Source organism: Aethalodelphis obliquidens, unplaced genomic scaffold (genome assembly GCF_003676395.1).
Source record: "Aethalodelphis obliquidens isolate GAN/ISIS:26980383/991018 unplaced genomic scaffold, ASM367639v1 scaffold23, whole genome shotgun sequence".
Lineage (NCBI taxonomy): Eukaryota > Metazoa > Chordata > Mammalia > Artiodactyla > Delphinidae > Aethalodelphis > Aethalodelphis obliquidens.
In genome coordinates this window covers 24,544,884-24,564,893 of record NW_020837967.1, presented here as the reverse complement: position 1 = coordinate 24,564,893, position 20,010 = coordinate 24,544,884, and the positions used below count along the sequence as shown (strand labels likewise).

At 53.7% G+C, this 20,010-nt stretch overlaps 1 protein-coding gene across 5 annotated transcripts in view; it reads right to left on the bottom strand.

Moving 5' to 3' along the window:
- Positions 1-20,010, bottom strand: part of ZNF438 (zinc finger protein 438) — a 275,885-nt gene that overhangs the window by 55,080 nt on the left and 200,795 nt on the right. For 2 of the 5 annotated variants that reach the window (XR_003436088.1, XR_003436079.1), the window contains one exon: positions 18,512-18,872. The exons of 1 other annotated variant lie outside the window; for it this stretch is intronic. The gene's annotated coding sequence lies outside the window, so the exon portion shown is untranslated. Of the gene's footprint in view, positions 1-4,068; positions 4,272-5,043; positions 5,275-18,511; positions 18,873-20,010 lie in introns of those variants that run through there. 2 more of the 5 variants (XR_003436084.1, XR_003436083.1) reach the window with 2 other exon arrangements.

Below are 20,010 nucleotides of genomic sequence, written 5' to 3'. Positions count from 1 at the left end.
TGGTTTCAGAGAATGGGTCACGTCACGCAGCTTAATACCTGGAGGCTGAAAGGGCCGCAGCACTAAGCCCTGTCCCCTTCTCGTCCCCGCAGACAGCCCGTAAACACGTGGGGCTCATGTTCACACAGAGGGCTGCTGGTTTACGGGCTGGGGGAGGGGCGGTGCGGACGGTCACGGGCGGGCTGCCTGAGTCTCAGTTAAACGGGTCTCAGCTGCCAGGGCTGCAGCAGTCGCGGAGGGACACCTGGGTCCTGTGAGGCCCCCTGCTCACCCATGAAGTGCGCGCAGGCCCTGTCCGTACCCAGCCTTCCAGAGCCGTCCCTCCCTTCCGCCCAGTCCCACCGCAGGGATGGCCCGGGCCCTTGAAGGGCGGCCGCAGCGCTGGCTCTGGCCCTCCCGGACCTCAGGGTGGGCCTCCTGCCTCTTTGCCTTCTCGCCTCTCTAGATGCCCGCTCACCCTTGGGAAAAGGTAACACATTGGTTCACTCTAAAAGAGGTGCCTAAACTGCATCTCTTCAAGGGCATTTTCCATTTAATTGAGGGCTCGGCCTTCCATGAAAGGAGTGGGTCTGTTATCGTGGTTGCCTCTGTAGAGACAGGAGCACCTCCTGTTCCCTGTGCTTTAAGCTCCTTCAGGGACAAGACGGGAGGAGGCAGGGGCCATTTCAACCCCAGGTGGGAGCTCCCCTAGAGTCCTGAACCCATTCTGGGCACCTTTGATCTCTTCAGGCGGCGCAGCATCCTGGAAAGGGATACGAGGAATCGCTGGGAGGGATGCTGGGCACCAGGTGGCGCTATTGCCCAGGGCCGTCTAGTTGCCCTCAGGGCGGGCGCGCAGAGGGTAACCAGGGAGTGCGGTCTTGCGGGGCGGGGCTGCTTCTAGTCTGCAGTTCCTAACTCAGTAGTAACTGCAGGGCGGGGCTTAAAGAACGAATCGCGAATTCTTCCACACAATCCTCACCCCCGTTTTGAAGCCCTGCGATTCTCTGATTCCTGGCGTGATGTGTTGGGACCGGGTCGAGGACAGACTTCTATTGTGGTCCTTGGGGGGTCCTGGGTCGGGGGTCGGTCAGGACACTGCTCCTTTCAGGTTCAAGCAGAGGGATCCCAGAATGGGTAACTGGGCAGTACGTGCCACCCTTCCAGGAGGGTAAACCCAGCTCCTGGACACAGCCGGGCCCGCGGCTCCCTGGGCGGATCGCGGCGGGTCAAGCGGCGCATCCCGGGGGCGGAGCTGCTGGCGCAGCTGCGCCCGCGCCCCCGTCCCTGGCCTGGAAAAAGCAAAAGCATCTCTTGGCGCTAGGCTTTCTTCACGGAAAGTGACTACCACGTGTCAGAAAGAAACTGCTGCTTTCTGTACAACCGCAGACCACTTCGGAGAACAGGGACTTGGGATCAAAAAGGAAAACGATTTCAAAACAAACTGTTGCTAGCTGGCTTTTTTTTTCCCCTTTCCCTCTCAATTTTTTTAAGGGGGGGAGGATTAAAAAACAAACAAAAAAAGTAAGTCGGCATCTCACAACTGCAGCTGATTTCCTGTGTAAACGAAAACCATGTGATATTCCATAAAGGCTGCAGCTTTAAATGACAGGAAATGAAAACCATCACGGGAAAGGAAAGCTTCGGAGTAAACTCCCAGCGCTGATATCAGTACGGCGACAGATCAGGGGGATGGCTGCTCATGGGGGCCGGGGACAGCGCCCCCTGCCTCCCCGCAAGCGCTTCTTCTGCGGGAGAAATGGGGCGGCGGCGATCACACCCCGGCGCTGCGCCCGGCAGCTGGGCTTTCAGTGAGGGAGCGAGCTGGGAAGAGGAGTCTTTTCTTTCTGCACGCCTCGCCGGGGTCAGGTCGCGACCCCGCCACGGCGTTCAGTCGGCGGTACCATCCATATGCATGAAGGCTAATTAACTCTGAAAGGCCCGGCGGGCTGGGCCCTCCCCGCCGCGCAGGGGTGGGGTGGGCGCGGGGCCCGAGCGTCTCCCCCGAGGCCAGGCCTCCGCAGCCCCTCCCGCGCCGGCCGAGTGCGCACGTGTGCGCAGGGAGCGCGCGTCTCCGCGGCGCGGGGACCGGCGGGGCCAGGGAGTTAGGCGCGTCGCTCGTCGCCAGCCTAGCAACACGTGCTGACTTATCCAGAGAGCTCCCGCCCGGCCCCGGGTTCCCTGCGTTTGCTCGGCTCTGACATGAGGCTGCTCGGCTGGAAAATCAGTCGGGCACGTTTCGCTGACGATAAATCCCCAGAGGTCTCTCCAGCTGCCATATTTTCCCTCGCTCCCAGTACTTTTAGGTTTCCCAGTTCAGGGCAAGCCAGCAGGTGCCTTGGCTTCCATAAGGAGGCAATCTGTGGGGTGACCTTTTCTGCTTCTTCCTTTATCAGGTAAGACTCTTCCAGTTTAGATTTTACAGGCTACCTTGAACTGGCGTATGCAAACTAGAGAAAGCTTAGTTTACGGGTAGGGGGTTTGCTAGTGGACCCACGACCCAGGATGCACCGGGCTCAGAAAGTTCCTAGTTTCTCCTTCACTTACCTTTTCTTCTCTATTTCTGCTGCTTTTTGTTCGACTGGCTTCCTCTAGGCCTCTTTCTCAGTCTACCTGGCACACACGACGATCCACTCAACAGGTGGGCTCAGGGCAGCCCAGGTGAGGCTGCATTTCCTGCTTGCAGGCACGAAGTCTCCGGTTGGCCCCGCTTAGATCACGTGCCCAGCCCTGGCCCAATCCGCTGTGAGGACTCAGTCACATGCTACAAACATGGCTGCCATGGGCCCACCCCCACCCGTGGCGGGTAGGGGAGACTTAAGGCGTGGGAGGGGCCAGACGTGCCAAAGGGCATCTATTGCCCTAACTCAAAGCCTGACTTTAACCCGGCGTAGGGTAATTTCCTCATGGATGGCTCTCTGGGCTCCTGACCCAGCGCCAGCTTCGCCTTTCAATAAAGAGGAGGCAGGATTCCTTACGCCGAGTTCAGGGGCGCCGGGAAGAACGTGCCTGACTTCCCTCCGCCAGGCAGGGAGTTAGGTGTGAAGTCGCAGACGCGGGGCAAGACCACAGCGGAGGAGAAGCCGACTTTCTCAGGGAGACTTCTGTGGCCTGGGCCGGAGGAAGGGTGGGGATCGCCAGGGGAGGAGAGTGGAGCCCGGTGCCTCCTGGCCGGAGGGAAGCTTGCCCGCGGGCGTGACTGTCTCTCGCATTAGACTTCTTGAGGGCAGACCAGGTAGGGAGGTGAAACACTCAGCGCTCTTGGTCATAAAAAATAAACCTAGTTGAGCAGAAAATGGATTTCTTAAGTGTATTAGTCAGGAGGGGCTAACCCTAACACAACACTCAAATCAAAGTGGCTTAACACAATTAGAGGCTTATTTTGGGCACAGTCCAGTCGGGGGAATTCAAGGGCCCCGGGCTCCTTTACTTGTCCTGGCTCCACCATCTTCTAGGGGGACCTTGTGTCTTCCACTGGGTCTCTCCCCCATCCTGGGAGCTAAGAGCATGGAGGACTGCACGGGGGGGGGATGACGGGGGGGGGGGGTTGGGACCAGGCATGGAAGTCCTTCATTTCTGCCCACATTCCATTAGTTAGAGCAGAGTCATGTGGCCACACGCAAAGGCCAGGAAGCCTGGAAAAGGCAGTCCAGCAGCCCAGCCCCGTGTGTGCCCAAGGACAAAGAGAAAACGACTCAGGCGAGCATCTAGCTGTTCTCTCAGGTGATGTTAGGACATGCAGCGTCACGGACGGGTGCGGGTAAGAGCTGAGGCTGAACTTCCAGGAGCGTTCCCAAATCCCGGCCGCAGGCTCCAAGGATAGACTGCGGTGGCCTCCGCACTCGGAGCCACTAATGCCAGAGGCCTGCCTGGGTGCACGTGCCACCTCTGCTAGCACCAATGGAACTTCCGGTCCCAGGGCTTGACCTTGCAGTGTCTGGGAAACAGCCGCCACCACTGAAGGGCGGATGTCTCTGCCATCACCCAGAACACTTCTAAGAAAGTATGGAGGCCCCAGGAGGAACTCCCTCCTCCTCTCCCCACCCTCACCTTGTTTCCCTCCAGGTCATTCACTTCCAAGTTCAGGTCTTGAATGGGGCCATTTGAGGGGTCAAGCCTTTATCCTTCCTGCAGGGAAGCCTGGGAATTCGAGTTCTGACCTTTATTCTGGGAAGGCAGAACTCATTGTGAGCTCTTCATGTAAGAGGGAGATAGTAATAAACATGACAGATTTCCACCATCCGGGGCGAGTGGGGAGGGGGAACTTCTGGCCATTGCAGCTCTGGCTGGACCTAGATAACATGGTTGGGAGGAATTAGACATTATTTTCAAGCAGTTCCAAAATCAGAAAGGCCAAGTGGCAGAAACATAGGTTCTTGGAGTTGGGAAAAATGTTAGCGGTTACCTGTCTTCAACTTAATGCTGAATCCCTCTCCCAAAACTTCCCTGTGATCACCAGCCCCAGTGAAATATTCACAGTGACAGGTGACTCAGTACTGCCCTACAGGACAGCCCTTTGGATTACTTTTTGTTCCTAGAAGGTTCTTTTTTTTAAAATATAAATTTATTTATTTACTTTTGGCTGTATTGGGTCTTCGTTGCTGCTCGCGGGCTTTCTCTAGTTGCAGTGAGCGGGGGCTACTGTTCGTTGCGGTGCACGGGCTTCTCACTGTGGTGGCTTCTCTTGTTGCGGAGCACAGGCTCTGGAGCACAGGCTCAGTAGTTGTGGTGTGCGGGCTCAGTAGTTGTGGCTCTCGGGCTCTAGAGCTCAGGCCCAGTAGTTGTGGCTCGCGGGCTCTAGAGCACAGGCTCAGTAGTTGTGGCGCACAGATTTAGTTGCTCCATGGCATGTGGGATCTTCCCGGACCAGGGCTCGAACCCGTGTCTCCTGCATTGGCAGGTGGATTCTTAACCAGTGCACTACCAGGGAAGTCCTAGAAGGTTCTTTTTTAAGGGAAGCAGAAATCTTACTTTCTATTACTTGCACCCCAGGCTCCAGTTCTGCTCTGGGACGCCACATGGGACAAATCTATCCTGCATACATATGACACCTTTTATGCTCCAACTTCCTGTCCTTTAAAAAAAAAAAAAAACTCTTCTCCAGGCTGAACAGCCCTCCTTCTCTCCATTCCATTCCTCATTTGGTGATCTTCTCGAGAGAGACTTCTGGGCGGAAGGTCGGGACGACATATCCCCAAAGGCAGTGCTGTACATTTCACTACTTCTTACAACTGTCTCAGAGAGATGCACACACATTCCAATTTGACTGATGGAAAAACCAAGGTCCTGAGCAATCTGGCAATAGAAGAAATCCAGGGTCCAGATCAAGACTTGAAACCAATGTCCCTCCCACGAGGTTCCATCCTCCCTGGGTCCATCCAAGGGCCACCTCTCTATGTGCTGCGTCCCTGGGACTGCAGATTCCCAAGCCTGGGGAGGTCTGGCCTAGAGATGCTCCGATGGCCCGACTGTGGGGCTGTCACCTTGGTACCCTGCAACAGTTACTGCAAACAAAGACATAGACGTAGACACAAGTCCTCCTGTAAGAGCCTCTGACCACATTCCCCTGAATGTGTAGTATGATGACTTATGAAGAAAAAAAAAAAAACTCATTTACCCTGACATTTTCTGTTAAGAAGAAGAAAAACATTTCTGTTATCTTTCTGAAACCACTACCTGTCACCTCTGATGCGCTCAGCCTAATGAGTCCCCACGAGAAAGGAAGGAGCCTGTTATTAGCAGAATCACCAGTGATTGTACAGAGCTGCTCTGGAAACGATGCTTTAATAGACATCGTGGGTAAGTTCAAATGTGGACGTTTCGCAGGCTGCCTCAACCACCCACGTCCTGGACTCCAATCATGGCTAATGCCCCAGATTCTGGATCCGGTGCTGTATCCATCTATTTTCCCACTGTTTTCATGATTATAAAGGAAACGGACATTGCAAAATATCTGGAAAAGACAGGCATATATATATATATATATATATATATATATATATATATATATATAAATTAAAATGTCCAGGAATAACCACAGCTAACAATTTAATGCCTTTCGTCTGGGTTTTCACACATGTATCTGTATATAATGACGTTAACGTCATGCTACAGGTCCAGTTTTTTAGGCTTTTTCCTCATCTAATACTGTATGGTGAGCATTTTGCCATATGGATTTGTTGAGAATATGGCTTGAAGGCTGAATCACATGCCTTCTTTCACTGGCTTGTTCCTCAGTCAGGAAACATGGAGTATGCCAGGCGCTGTCCCAGGCTTTGGGGACACAATTTTAGTGAGACGGCCAGCCCGGCCCTTGGGGGGACTCACCACCTGGTGGGGGAGAAGGAAGTGGGGATCCGGTCATTGCCAAGGTGGTGAGCGTGGTGGGAAAGGACAGAGCGTCACCCCGCGTGTACCGGGCATCCTCGGTGGGCAGGGTGTGGCTCTGAGGAAGTCCTGCTCCAGCGCAGGCGTGAACGGGTGAATCTGGGAAGCGGTCAGATCCCTAAGGGAAGAGGTGGAAACGACAGAGCTTGGCCGAGGACTGGATGTGAGGAAGGAACAAAGGGTGATGTCCAGGTCCCTTGCTTGGGCGCCGGGCGGGTGGCCCATGACCCACCTCCTGGTGTAGGAGCCTCAGGCAGTCTGTGTTTTTCCTTCTCTTGCTACAAGCAGTGCTGCAGGGAACATCCTTAAACACAAGTCTGTGGGCACCCCTCTGCCGTGTCCTCAGGGTAAAGCAGGCACTGGGTCACGTGGTGGAACGGTTTTTCAGGAGTTGATGTGTCTTAACATCACCTTCCAGAGAGACGTCCCCACCAGTAGGGATGAGGGGCTCAGGCTGGGCCCCTGGTCCACATCAGAGGGACGTGTGGGGTCCTCCCCACGTGGCAGGCTCTGTTCTCAGCACCTCACTTACTTTTACTTATTAAAGCCTCACACCCCAGCTCTGAAGTCGGTGCTGTCAGGCCCTCATCCCAGAAGAGCTGAAGGAGGGACAGAGGTTCACTCACCTGCCCGCTGTCACTGAGCACGTAAGCAGGGAGGTGACACCTCGTGCCAGGCGGCCTGACGCCAGAGCCTGTGTTCTCAACACCAGAGCAGCACTTTGTTTAATGTGGCCAATTGCATATTTCTTAAAAAACTGTATTTCTTTGAACACTAGTCAATCTGAATATTTTGATCTTTTTGCTTTGCTGTCATGTTTTTGGACATGGATATTTGTGTGTGTGTGTGTGTGTGGATTGGCATGTGTCTGTTCGGAGTGTATGTGTGTGTATCTGTGGGGAACGTGTGTGCAGAGGGTAGTGTGTGTGAAGTGTGGTGTGTGTGTATATAGTGTGTACAGTGTGTATAGTGTGTACAGTGTGTATAGTGTGTATTGTGTGTACGGTGTGTAGTGTAGTGTATAGTGTGCATAGTGTGTATCGTGTGTACAGTGTCGGGTGTATGTAGTGTATAGTGTGTACAGTGTGTACAGTGTGTACAGAGTGTATAGTATGTATAGTGTGTATAGTGTGTACAGTGTGTACAGTGTGTAGTGTGTACAGTGTGTATAGTGCGGGGTGTGTACAGTGTGCAGGGTGTGTGTGTGCATCTGTGTGCACTGCCCCTTTGTATCCACGAGGGCCCGCGGGTCCGGAGCCCTGTGCGTGGGCGGCACTGTGAGTTATGGTGTTTCAGGGTGGCCTCCTCCTGTGCGACAGGTGCCGTCCTCTCTGGGGGTGGGAAGGGCTGGGATGGCGCAGGCAGGGCTCAGACTCACAGTCAGGTCAGCGCTGTGGTCAGGGGGCAGCGTGTGTGCAGGTCGGGCTCCACCACCGCACCTGCAGGAATCTTGCTGGAGCACGTGACCGGGAGACCCAAAGGAGCCCGAGGCTGGCCCCGGTGGCCGGGGTGGGGGCCCTTCTCTGGGTGTCCCTCAAGCTCGGGCGCCCCAGAGCCCCCGTCCTAATTCCCGGCCCCGGCCCCTGCGCACTGAGCGGCCTCCCCGGGCCTTGCGGGGCCCTCCTTCTTCTGGCATCCTTCTTCCCGTTCTTCTACATACAGACTCTGTGAGCCTTGGCAGGTCAGAGGCTTCCCTGTACTGAAGAGTTTGCATCTGGCTTGAACACAAGCAAACGCGGCGGCTGGTAGGAAACAGTAAGTACAGTCTTTCCCCCTTATCCACCGTTTCACCTTCCGAGGCTGTAGTTACCTGCGGTCAACCGTGGTCCGAAAATATTAAAGGATTAACAATGTTGTGTTAGTTTCAGGTGTACGACTCACACAACATTGTGAATCAACTATGCTCCAATATAAAACAAAAACTTAAAAAAGAAAATGTTAAATGGAAAATTCCAGAAATAAACAAGTCATATGTTCTAAGTTGCATGCCATTCTGAGGACTGATGAAATCTCGCTGAGGTTGCTAAGATCTACATTCAGAACAAATCTCCTATTCATGAAATTGTGAAGAAGGAAGAGAGAATGCGTGCTGGTCCCGCTGTTGCACCTCAAACTGCAAAAGTTACGGCCACAGTGGGTGATAAATGCTTAGCTCAGATGGAGAAGGCAGGACATCTTTACAATAAGATGTTGTATTATCATAATTGTTCTGTTTTACTTTTAGCTATATTTGTTCATCTCTGTGTGTATTTATACATTAAACTTCATCGTAGTGGGTAAGTATAGGAAGAAGCATAGTGTCTATGGAGTTCAGTACTATCCATGGTTTCAGGCCTCCACCGGGGGTCATGGACCGTATCCCCAGTGGATAAAGGGGGACCAGTGTAAAACCCACACAGGACCAAGAACCCACATTCTCAGGAGGCAGCCTTGTTCCACCTGGGGTCCCGGTAAAGCCTGGGAGGGGACCCTATGCTGCAGTGTGGTGTCCTGGAAAGGCCCTTCCTAAGTGGTGACTTCCAAGGGGGTGCGGTGGCCGGTCCCAGGGAGGGGCAGTCTCTGATGTCCCGGGGGACACAGCGGGCGCTGTCCCGCCCCTGGAGGGTCTCTCCGGAGGGGCTCTGTCATGTCCGCCTCAGCTGGGGGCGGGGGGAGGGAAGCCCGGGCCAGCACAGGAAGTACAGTTGTAAATGGAGTGAATCTTTTTATTTTACCAGAACCAGATGTATAAAAGTACCAGGAAAAAAGGAAGCCAGAGGTTAACTAAACAGACTACTGCCATCAGGAACAATGAAGTTACATGGCCATGAATGTCAAGGGCGTGGTTTAGGAGGTGCAATTCTGGGCTGGACGCCCCGGGCCGGACAGGAGGGCTGGGCGCCCAGCACTTCCCGGGGAAACCCCTGGGTGCCTGGGTCTCCCACCCTGGCCATCTGCAGTTTGGAAGTGGATCTGTGCCTTGGATTCTCTGCCGTCAGCCTTGTCTCATCTGTGACCTCAGTCCCCCCATTGTCTAAGTGCCCAAGTAGTGGCCTTCCCTAGCACTTAGCTGCCACGTCTGCTGGATGGCAGTCCTGCGACTCAGACTGGCTCACGCTGAGGCCTGGGTGTGCTCACCTCGGTGTGCGAACGTGCACGCAGGCCACACGTCTGTCTTCAGAGCAGCGCCCTCTCCTCTGCTCCAAATCCCCCAGTGATTCCCACCCATTCCCTTCCTCCCAGTAAAAGCAGGTGGCGCCCGATGGCCCTCAGGCGCCCCGAGGTGGGACCCCGCCACCCCTCTGGCTCACTCCCCAGCTTCCCGCCAGCCACTTCTCCACCGGGTCAGCTCACTCCCACCGCAGCCTCTGCACTGGCTATTCCCCTCCTGGAAAGCGTCTCCCTGCCTCCAAGTCTCTGCCCAGATGTCACCTGTCGACCCAGTAGCTGTGACGGTGGACCACGTGGTGCAAGGGGAAGGGGGTCTTCTGGCACCTCAGCCAGGGACACTAAGAATATTCCTTAGAGGGTGCCCTTGTGGCCTGGGATCCCGAGGACAGGATTGTAGCAGAGCCTGCAAGGCCCGGGAGGTCCAAGGGGAGCTTCCCAAGTCACTTATTAAGTGGGTACCTCAGACCTGAACCCTCCAAGTCACAGGTGGCTTTTCCAATACGACGTGTGTCGCTCTATGCATCCTGTAGCATCATTTCATCTCAAAGCAAAGGAAGGCATGTGACCCTCTGGCCAGTGGAGCCAACAACTTAGCACAGAATCCCATAAGGCAGGAAGGTGGCAGGGCTGAGGCCTCCACACAGCGCGCTCAGAGCCCAGCCTTGCCTTCCAGGGAGACGGGGCGCGTGGGCAGGTAGCCCAAGGAGAGGCAGCACCCACGCACCTGCCCACCCCGTCCTGGGGCTTGGCTCTTGATATCTTACAGATTCCAGAATGAGCTACAGAGGCGCTCGTTTTAGAGCCAAGCAGGGCTATTTTATAGCAGATTTTCTTGTTTAAGAATTTGTAAACTGAGGCTTCCCTGGTGGCGCAGTGGTTAAGAATCCACCTGCCAATGCAGGGGACACGGGTTCAAGCCCTGGTCCAGGAAGATCCCACATGCGGCGGAGCAACTAAGCCCGTGCGCCACAACTACTCAGCCTGCGCTTTAGAGCCGGCGAGCTACAACTACTGAAGTCCATGCCCCTAGAGCCCGTGCTCTTCAACAAGAGAAGCCACTGCAATGAGAAGCCCGCGCACCGCCATGAAGAGTAGCCCCCGCTCGCCACAACTAGAGAAAGCCCGCACGCAGCAACGAAGACCCAACGCGGCCAAAAATAAATAAATTTATTTTAAAAAAATTTGCAAGCTGTGTTTGACTCCCTGTCTACCTCTCCCCTCCCCCCACCACCATCAGCGGCTCAGCCAGGCTGGCCAGGTCCCCTGGGAGTTCTCAGAGGTACCTGTGGTCCCCCGGAGGCAGGCCTGCTGGGCGGTTCACAGCTGCTGTGTGCAAAGCCCTGTGGAGGGGAGGGACTTAGATGCAGGTGGGAAGGAGGCCTGGGGACCACTGGGTACTAGGCTCTGTCCTCCAGACAGCAGGAGGCCGGCGGGCAACTCTCCGAACACACACATCCATCCGGAGCCTGCTCCCTGCATATCCCTCAGCCCGGCCTTCCCAGACAAACCGAAGCCCCACCCACACCCTGAGCGGGGCTGGAGGTGATGCTGTTCACTTGATGTATGTCTGGACACAGAGCCCGAATGTGCTGACGGAACAGATTCTAAGAACTCGGACGGGAAAATCCGTATTGCAAATCACAGCTTAGTCTGGCTTTACAAGAGCTATTTATTCCACGAACCGCAGCGCGTTCATCATTCTCATTCTCCTCGAAGCGCACAGATGAATTAGGGAATTTCCACCCCTTCTGGCTATGAAGAAAGGGTAGGAGAGAAGGGAATACACAAGAACCCTGGAAAATAACGGATCCAGGCAGTGCCTTTGGTCGCTACATCTGAATACTCGCCACATTCGGTAACATTAGGCGGTGGCCCCCTCCCTGGGCCAGAGGAGAAGAGTCATCTGTCACCCAGAGGCAAAAGGTCTCTGTAGAGCCTCAGGGGGCTCAGGCGTCAGCTGGGAGCTGGGGAGACGACTGCGGTGGGGACCGGAAGCAGAATGGGGGTGTTTCTGCCCGCAGGGATGGTCTCGGTAATGCAGGAGTGTAAACTGAACGTCCCCTACAAGTTCAGACGACAGGGTAATTACCTGCCCCGCAGAGACTAGGAACGGAGGCCACACAGCCCGCCCGCCTCTTCTGTGCCCAGCACTGCACCCGTCGGTGGGTTTAACTGTGAACGGATAAGGCACGTTGTGATCCCATTTTGCAGTTCAAGGTTCCGGAAGCCGGGGGAGGTTCAGTAACTGGCATGACAATGGCAGGTCCGAATCCCAGCCCTCTGACCCCAGACCCACTTCCCCGTCCCTGCCCGCTACACGCTGCAGGGGGAGGGGAGGAAGAAGAGATTTCAGGATGGAGACACGGCATCAAGGGAGGAGGGAGATAAGGGGGCCTCTGACAAAGAGAGGACACCTGGGACGTCACCGTCCTAGTGACGGGGGTCCCAACCCCAGAAAAAGCCACTCCCCAGGTTGGCACACATCGGCCTTGAGTGTCAGTTACATCTTGTCGTGACTGTATTTCTCAGCCCCTCTGGAGTGAGGGGGGGAGACAGAGGCCGGAGGAGGCACTTTGAGCCAGTGTCCCTGGGGGGCTGGAAGAAGGGTAACTAAAGAAATACCTGAAGTCCATAAAAACAACACACTTTTCTAGATCTAGGGGTATTCTGGACTGTTCCTCAGAGGCCAGAAGTGCCCTCGTTTGAAATTCATAATTTACCACTTTGTCATTTCAATCACATCATCTCCAAAAAAAAAAGAGAGGATCTTCTTTAGAGCCTAAACATTAAAAAGTCTTCACTAAAATTTAAACCTGAAAACAGCATTTTTCTGAGTATTATGGACTGTGCCATTAATAATAGAACAACTGCCTCTACCTCCCTGGCATTTCAACCCATTTCGTCAGGCAGCCAGGTAAAACCGTATTTGCCTATTCTTTTAATTTTGTTGTTATTTTACAGCAGATGGCAACGATTTCCATTTGAATGATTCTCTTTTCCCCGTATGTGGAAAGAACTTGAAAAAATTAACAGGGTAACTTGTAACAAGGCCTGCTCTGGTGTCTCCCTTACAGACATTTCAACTTGTCCGTCTCAAGGCAAAGGTTTGTGACGCTATAGAGAGACAGCCCTGCCCTCTTACAGCCCCTTGGGAAGGAGCCCCACCACACACACTGTCCTCTAGCCACCAGACTAAGTGGCTCAGAAACAAAACTTCTGAATTTCCCTCCCTTGCTGCCCTCTTGGTCTGAAGTCCCACAAAGCTTCCTTTAAAGCAACTTAGCGGTCTCTCTCTTCTCCCTTCTCTCATCCACACGGCTGCCAGCACCATCCTCCCCAAACACAGGTCAGGGCAGAGTGGTCTCCACTCGGTCCTACTGTCTACATAAAGCCCTGTAGCCTTCAAGGTCCTCTTAGCACTGGGAGGCGTGAACGCCCCCCTCTCTCTCTCAAACACACCAGGCATTGTCATGCCATGTGCTGTATTTATGCTGACCCTTCAGCCTAGAATGTCTCCTTCTCTGGTTAAAAATCATACTCGAGCCCCAAATGAAACTGGACCTCCCAGGTTCTCCTCGTTGGAACGGATCACACTTTCCTCTTTGATCCCACAGTATTTGATGCCTCCATTATAGCATTTGTTTCACTTTGGTTTTTGTATCTGTTTAAATTCCTTGGGCTACAACATATGCTTCTTAATGGCAGATGTCATCCCTTTATATGCTGTGGCTATTGACTGGGTGTTTCTGTGTACAAGTCATGGAACTTGACACTGTGAGAATCTCATGTGATAAGGCATATGGACCTTTACTTTGAGAAGTGTGAAGTCCATACTTTCAACACGTGTGCTGGGAATAGATCCAATATCTTAAGTATAACAAGAGCTTGTACAAATCAATAAGAAAAGAGCAAATATCCCTCTAGGAAACGAAGGTAATTTCAGACACTGCTGGTGAGCGTGTTCATCGTCACCACCTTTCCGGAGGGCATTTTGACAACACATTTAAAATATGTATAAACTTTTGTTCAGTAATTCCACGCTACGGAGCTTCACCTAAGGAAGCAGTTAGGACAGGCACAAAGATTAAATACCACTGTGCTTAACATCATTATGTTCAAGACAGGGTGATTTGTAATACTGAAAAAATGGAAATAGCACATCCGTAGGATAGAATTTTTGCAAAAATAAAAAGTATATTTTCGAAAAGTATTTAATGCACAGAAGAATATCAAGGCTAAAATACGAAAAACGAAGAATACGCATAAAAACCTGCTTCAATACCATCATGTATCGCTAAGAAGTGGTATTTTAGGTTTTTAAAATTTGGGTCCTCTAAATTTTCAACAATGATTGTATGTCTATTTTAAAGCCAGAAAAAAAATCTTTTTTGGAAAGAAGAAGATTAAGTCGAAAAGGAGACAAAGCAAATACAGAAAGGCCCAGGGCTGGGATCCAGCCAGTACACATCAGTACACACCAATATGTTCAGTGCAGCTGTAACGGCCAGTGGCCATTTGTTTGGTTGGGGCCCCCCATACTGGTCATTAAATATACTGAGTGTCACCCATGCAAATAACCATGATAAGTTTCTTAAAGCCCAGATAAAGTGCTTTTAAAAATGACGTCCAATGAAAAGAATTACTTGCTCTAAAACCGTTAAGAAAGGGAATGAAATAGACCATCATGTGCTCCAGACTTTTGGAATCACTGAGCTTAGCAGCTGGAAAGAATCTTAAAAGACCAGCAATGCCACAGATGGAGAAAATGTGGTTCAGAAGTATTCACCCACTGTCCCAAGGTCCAAGAGGTAGGGTGGTGTGATGGGTTGAATTATATCCCTCCCACCCCCCTCAAAACCCGTATGTTGAAGTCCTAACCCCCCAGTTCCACAGAACATGACCTTCTTTGGAAACAGGGTCATTGTAGATGTAATTGGTTAAGTGTAGATGAGGTCATGAGGGTGGGCCCTAATCCAATATGGCTGGTGTCCTTAAAAGGGGGAAACTTGGACCCAGACGTGCACATGGGGAGAACCCCATGCAAACACGAAGGCAGAGGTGGGGGTGGTGCTTCTGTAAGCCAAGGCTTATAGCCAAGGATTGGCTAAAGGTTGCCAGAAAATCACCAGAAAGATAGGACCAGCGCCTTTATCGCAGGCATTCGGCCGTTCTTACATTCCTCTTCCAGGCCAGATGCCTGAGGCCGGAATGCTGGGTCTGGAACTTCCAATGAAATCCAGATTATGTGTTGTTTTTTAATTTTATTGAAGTACAGTTGATTTACAATGTTGTGTTCATTTCTTCTGTACAGCAAAGTGACTCAGTTTTATATATATATATATATATATTTTTTTTTTTCATATTCTTTTCCATGACGGTTCATCACAGGATACTGAATATAGTTTCCTGTGCTATACAGTAGGACCTTGTTGTTGATGCCTCCTGTACCTAATAGTTTGCATCTGCTCACCCCACACTCCCACTCCATCCCTCCCCCACGGCAACCACAAATCTATTCTCTATGTTTGCGAGTCTGTTTTTGTTTTGTAGATATGTTGATTTGTGTCTTATTTTAGATTCCACATATTCTGTATTGAATCCTCTTACCACCAGGGCAAAGAAAGGAGCTATGAGGGATGGGGTCTGTCTTGACAGAGCTCGCCCTCTGATTAGGAAACAAGACACACTCCCAGGACGATAGGCAACAGCGATCCACTGTGTGTGGGATCTCACCACCCACGAAACATGGGAGGGGCAGTCCCAGCCATGGAAGCCTCCCGCCCCGTCTGGTCTCGCAACACTGTGTTCCATGATCAAAACCACCCTGGACTCAGAAGCAGCTGGAAGCTCAGAAGGTCAGGGTGGTGATGAGGTTTGTGTCTAAGGCCCACCCTAGGGTGTGAACTCTTCAGGACAAAACAAGACAAAAGCAGCAGGGAAGCCCCTAGGACCCACTTTCTTTAACTAGAAATTAGGCAGGAAAACAAGAGACCAGTGAGGTCTGGACTTCTGGTGTTCAGCCCCTGGGCTCACCTGGCTGGCCCCACTCCTACCCCCACTCCCACTCCCAGACTAGGCCGGACTCCTGGAGCCCCTAGTCCAGGCCCAGCCCTGCCTGAATCACCCAGAGAACCAGCCTCCCGGGGGCCCACCAGGACTCCGGCCAACTGTTCCGTGACCCGCAGAACCTTGGAGAACAGAGTATTTCCACAAAGCAGTTTTAAATCCAAACAACAGACTCTTCTGGAAACCATTGCCCCAAGCTGCAGGAGGCAAGGAAAAAAAAAAAAAGAACAAAAACCCGCAAATTCAAGTCCGTAATACATTCTGTACATAGTTTGTGGTTTTAGAGTCACTTTAATCTTTCTCCCCGCTAAACTCTTCCAAAGATCTGTGTGTCGGCCGAGCCAACACGCGGTTGCACTTCTAAGCAAAAACCTTGTAAAACTAGACTCTGGACTGTGTCCCTCACAGGCTTGTAACATCTCCAAGAGCAAAGAGCGACACGATACACTGAAACAGGTCCAAGGAACCATCCCTATGTTTTGTGTCAAAGAGTTGCTTTATTAAAGTCTTAGGACCATGTGTCAGGCCGGCTGAAGGCGTGTTTGCTTTCTTGCTGCAGAGCCCGGGTTGGCAGTCGAGCACGTCAGCCCCATCGTCCTGGGGGCTGCAGCGTGTCTGCCCAGGGTCCCCAGGCGCTCTGCCACCGCCGAGCTAAGCCCACGGGTGCTTTGGCTGGCTGGGCAGGCAGCACCGAGGAGGGTGGCTGTGAGGGGGAGACTCAGGGGAGGCCCCATGCTCAGCGCCCTGCATCTCCCTGATAGATGGACCCCAGGACCCCAGCATTTGCTGGATCCATCCAGCCCCGCAGGCCAGGCCTGTGGCTCTGCTGCCCCTGATGGCGGAGAGCACTGTTCTGTTTTTCCAAAGTCTCCATTTCAAACCAAGAATTGTGAACACAACATTGTAAATCAGCTAGACTTCAATAAAGTTTAAAAACAAAAAAAGCAGGGAACTGTATTCAATATCCCGTGACAAACCACAATGGAAAAGAATATGAAAAAGAATATATATGTATGACTGAGTCACTCTGCTGCACAGGAGAAATTAACACAACATTGTAAATCAACCAGACTTTGATAAAATTAAAAAAAAAGAATTGTGTCTCTAGGCTTGGCCTTGGTTCCCTCTCTTTCCTGAGGAAGCCGGGGACCCGGGGCCCAGGACAGTCCAGCAAAAGCAGCTGTCGGACAAGGAAAAGCGCAGTGAATCTAACTACCTTAGCATCCTCATCCAATCTAAGAGTGTTCACACTTCAACAGGTGTGAAAACACGAAGAGTGCCAGAGGGAATCGGTTCTCACCGTAGTGAGAGCGCCTGGCCTTGGAGTCGGACGGCCGGGGTTAAAGCCTGACCGGTCAGCTTGCCGCCCTCACGCCAGGCGGGTGGGAGCCCGTCCCAGGGCCTCCACGGGGACCAGGGAGATGGGTGGTCACTCAGCGTCGTAGAAGCACCTGTCTGCGCTTTCCTCATCACTCTGGTCTCCCCCGACGCGACCCCTGTGAGTTCTATTTCCCGGCGTCTCCCACCCTGAGTGACACGGGACGTGGGCTTGGGCTTTCCCCACCCCTCTGAGCAAACACACTGCACAGCCACACCCAGGAGTGGATCCCAGCGCAGCGGCATCACTGCCCCAACCTGAGGTTAAGCCTGGGAGAAATCGGAAACAGGTGTTTGCCGAGGGACCCTCGTCACCCCAGGGAGGGTCTCAGAGGCGGAGCACAGCCCCACAGCCTGCAGGAGGAAACGGGCGGCAGCAGAGCCGAGCGCGGCCATGGCGGGGTGGGCATGCTGCCCTCCGCCTACCCACCCCCTCCATCCGGACCGGGTCGACATCCTCACCTTGGAATCAACAATCTGTCTCCAGCGCGGTCCCAGGCTAAGCACACACCTGGGAGGCAGGAGGGATGGATGCCACAATACCCATGAGAACCTTAGAGCAGACGCGCTTGCCGGCTAGGAGGGGCCCTGGGAGAGGGTGAGACAGGGGAGGGGGCAGCAGCGGGGGACACCTGCCTGGCTACCAGCAGCGCCCGCCCCCGGGCCGACCACCGGGTCCAGCACAGGGAAGTGGGCATCACTCGGCTGCAGGGTTTGAATCTGTGGAGGGCGCATCTGTGACCCACAGGGACAGTCCTGCGAGCACTGACCGTGCCAAGCTCGGCCTGCCCTTTGGGCACCCACTGCCTGGGGACCTGGAGGCCGGGAGGCCAAGCCCTGATTGTCGACAGGCCCTTCGGCCAGCTGGTACCACACCGACCCAGCTGTGGGCTCTGGGCACCCACAGACACCCATCACCCCAGCCTAGCTGGTGCACCTGGAGCCCCGTCCTGGAGTGACGTCCCAGGACGCTGGGGTCAGTGAGGTGGCCCCGCGGTCCTCCTGACCGGAGATGTCTACACAGCTCCCAGCCCTCTGCTGCACCAGCCCACAAAGGACGGGGAGGAAGGGCAGAATTCCAAACGGGGTGAACGGGAGGAAGAATCTGGAAGGCAGGGCAATGGTGCCGGGGCCAAGGAGAGGCTTTTCTAGAGGGAAGGACTTCGGGGACACACAGAGCTGGAGACCAGGAGGTCCTGATGGCTGGCAGGACGGGGGCCACACGGCAGGGTGCCGGCAAGGAGCCGCCCCAGCATCAGGAACCCAGACACCAGCTGAGGGACCCTGCGTCCCTGGTGAGAGATGCTTCCCGTCCCGCCTGGTGACGTCAGAGGGAGCCCCAACACGCGGCGTGTCCCCCGGCGATGCCCTTCCCTCTGTGGGGCAGAGAGCCGGCCCCAGGCAGCAGCTACATTCTGAGAACACCGTGGTTTTCATGGCATTTTTTAAAATGGTAACTTCCACGGCTGACAAATGATACCACTTTCCCCTTTAGTGCGGCGGTAGTTCATTTCCTTATAAACTAATTTATTGAAGTAAAAACGTGAGGTCATTTCCTTATAAACTAATTTATCGAAGTAAAAACGTGAGTCCACTTAAGGAAAAAGGATGGAGTAAGCAGCAGACTACAGTATGTGGTACGTGGATACGGCAAAAATGATCCAGACAGTACCTGATGGTGCGAGGACGTCACGGCAGGAAGGGTGACCCTCTGAGGAGTAGATTTAGCAAAGCCTTTGGAAGAGGGGGCCCAGGGGGCTGGTGCGGCGCCGTCCTCAGAGGCCACGGCTCATCGTGAGCCAATATCGCAGCCCCGCGTCCCGTGCCCTGGTCCCGGGGAGGCCTGTAGGACGGCATCAGTCCCTGGGCCCATCCACCGGCAACTTGGTTTGAATTCCCTCTCGGGCCTCCAGCTGTTTGGGAATGAACAGCAGAAAAGAAATGCGAACCGTTGTGAAGTCATGTATGTAGCACGAGCGGCCTGACGCGAGTCCCCCCCTGACGTGGAGAAGCAGTGGGGAGATTGTGATTTAATCAGAGACACCCAGCTCGGGGGTGACGCTGTGCAGACGCCAGCAGAACCAGGGCCGGGCCCGCCTTCCCCCGCCCTTCCCAACCCCATAAAGAAAACACAACACGCACGTGGGAGATGCAGACAAGCGTGCGCTGTTACCAAGGGGTCTGCGTTCCAATTAGGGACGAAAATCTAACAGTTTGGGGTCTGGGGTTGAACATTTTCTCACTCATTTCCCCCAGGAGAATCTAGTCACTGGCTATTGCTCCATGTTCCCCCGGGGAGTCCCAGCATCCCCACCAGACAGGAAAAAGAGCTAAACCAACAGGTGGCCTGTGGGATTTGCCTCTAATTAAATCATCTCGGAGGCGGGCATTAACTTACAATCGGACCCAAGCTAAAGTTTGAGCTCACGGGAATCCACGTCACGTCAGCCCGTCTCCTTTCTCCTGCGTCTTCCCCTGACGTCTGCTCTCTTCTCTTCTGCCCCTTCCTTTCAGCCCTCAATCTGAGAGTGGTTTCTTAGGAACGTGAACATGGGGAGGATACGGTAGCTCCTGGAGCATCCCCCAAGCCTGGTCGCGAAGTCCTGACCACAGGCTGAGGGTGGGCAGGGCCAGCCGCACCAAGCCCGCCCCTCCCCGTGCAGGATGGGCCCTCGGGCCCTCGGCACTGCAGGTGCCCAGAATTACCAAATTGAGCTCATCTGACATGTGTTAGTTACACGATTGCACTTTAACAGGGGGAGGGGAGGGAGCAGAGGAGGTGGGAGCTCCCGCTCCCTGGGGGGCTGAGCCGACCCCTCCCCTCCCCTCCCCATCTGACCTGGACAGGTAGATAGCCCAGGACAGAGGGGCTGGGTGGAGGTATGAACAAAGAGTCTGGGCTTTGGGGTCCAGCTGGACTGGATTCCAGTTCATTCCCTCTCTATCTCTCCCTCCCTCCCTCCCTCCCTCTCTCTCCCTCTTTCCCTCTCTCCCTCCCTCCCTATCTCTCTCTCTCCCTCTCTCTCTCCCCCTCTCTCCCTCTCCCTCTCC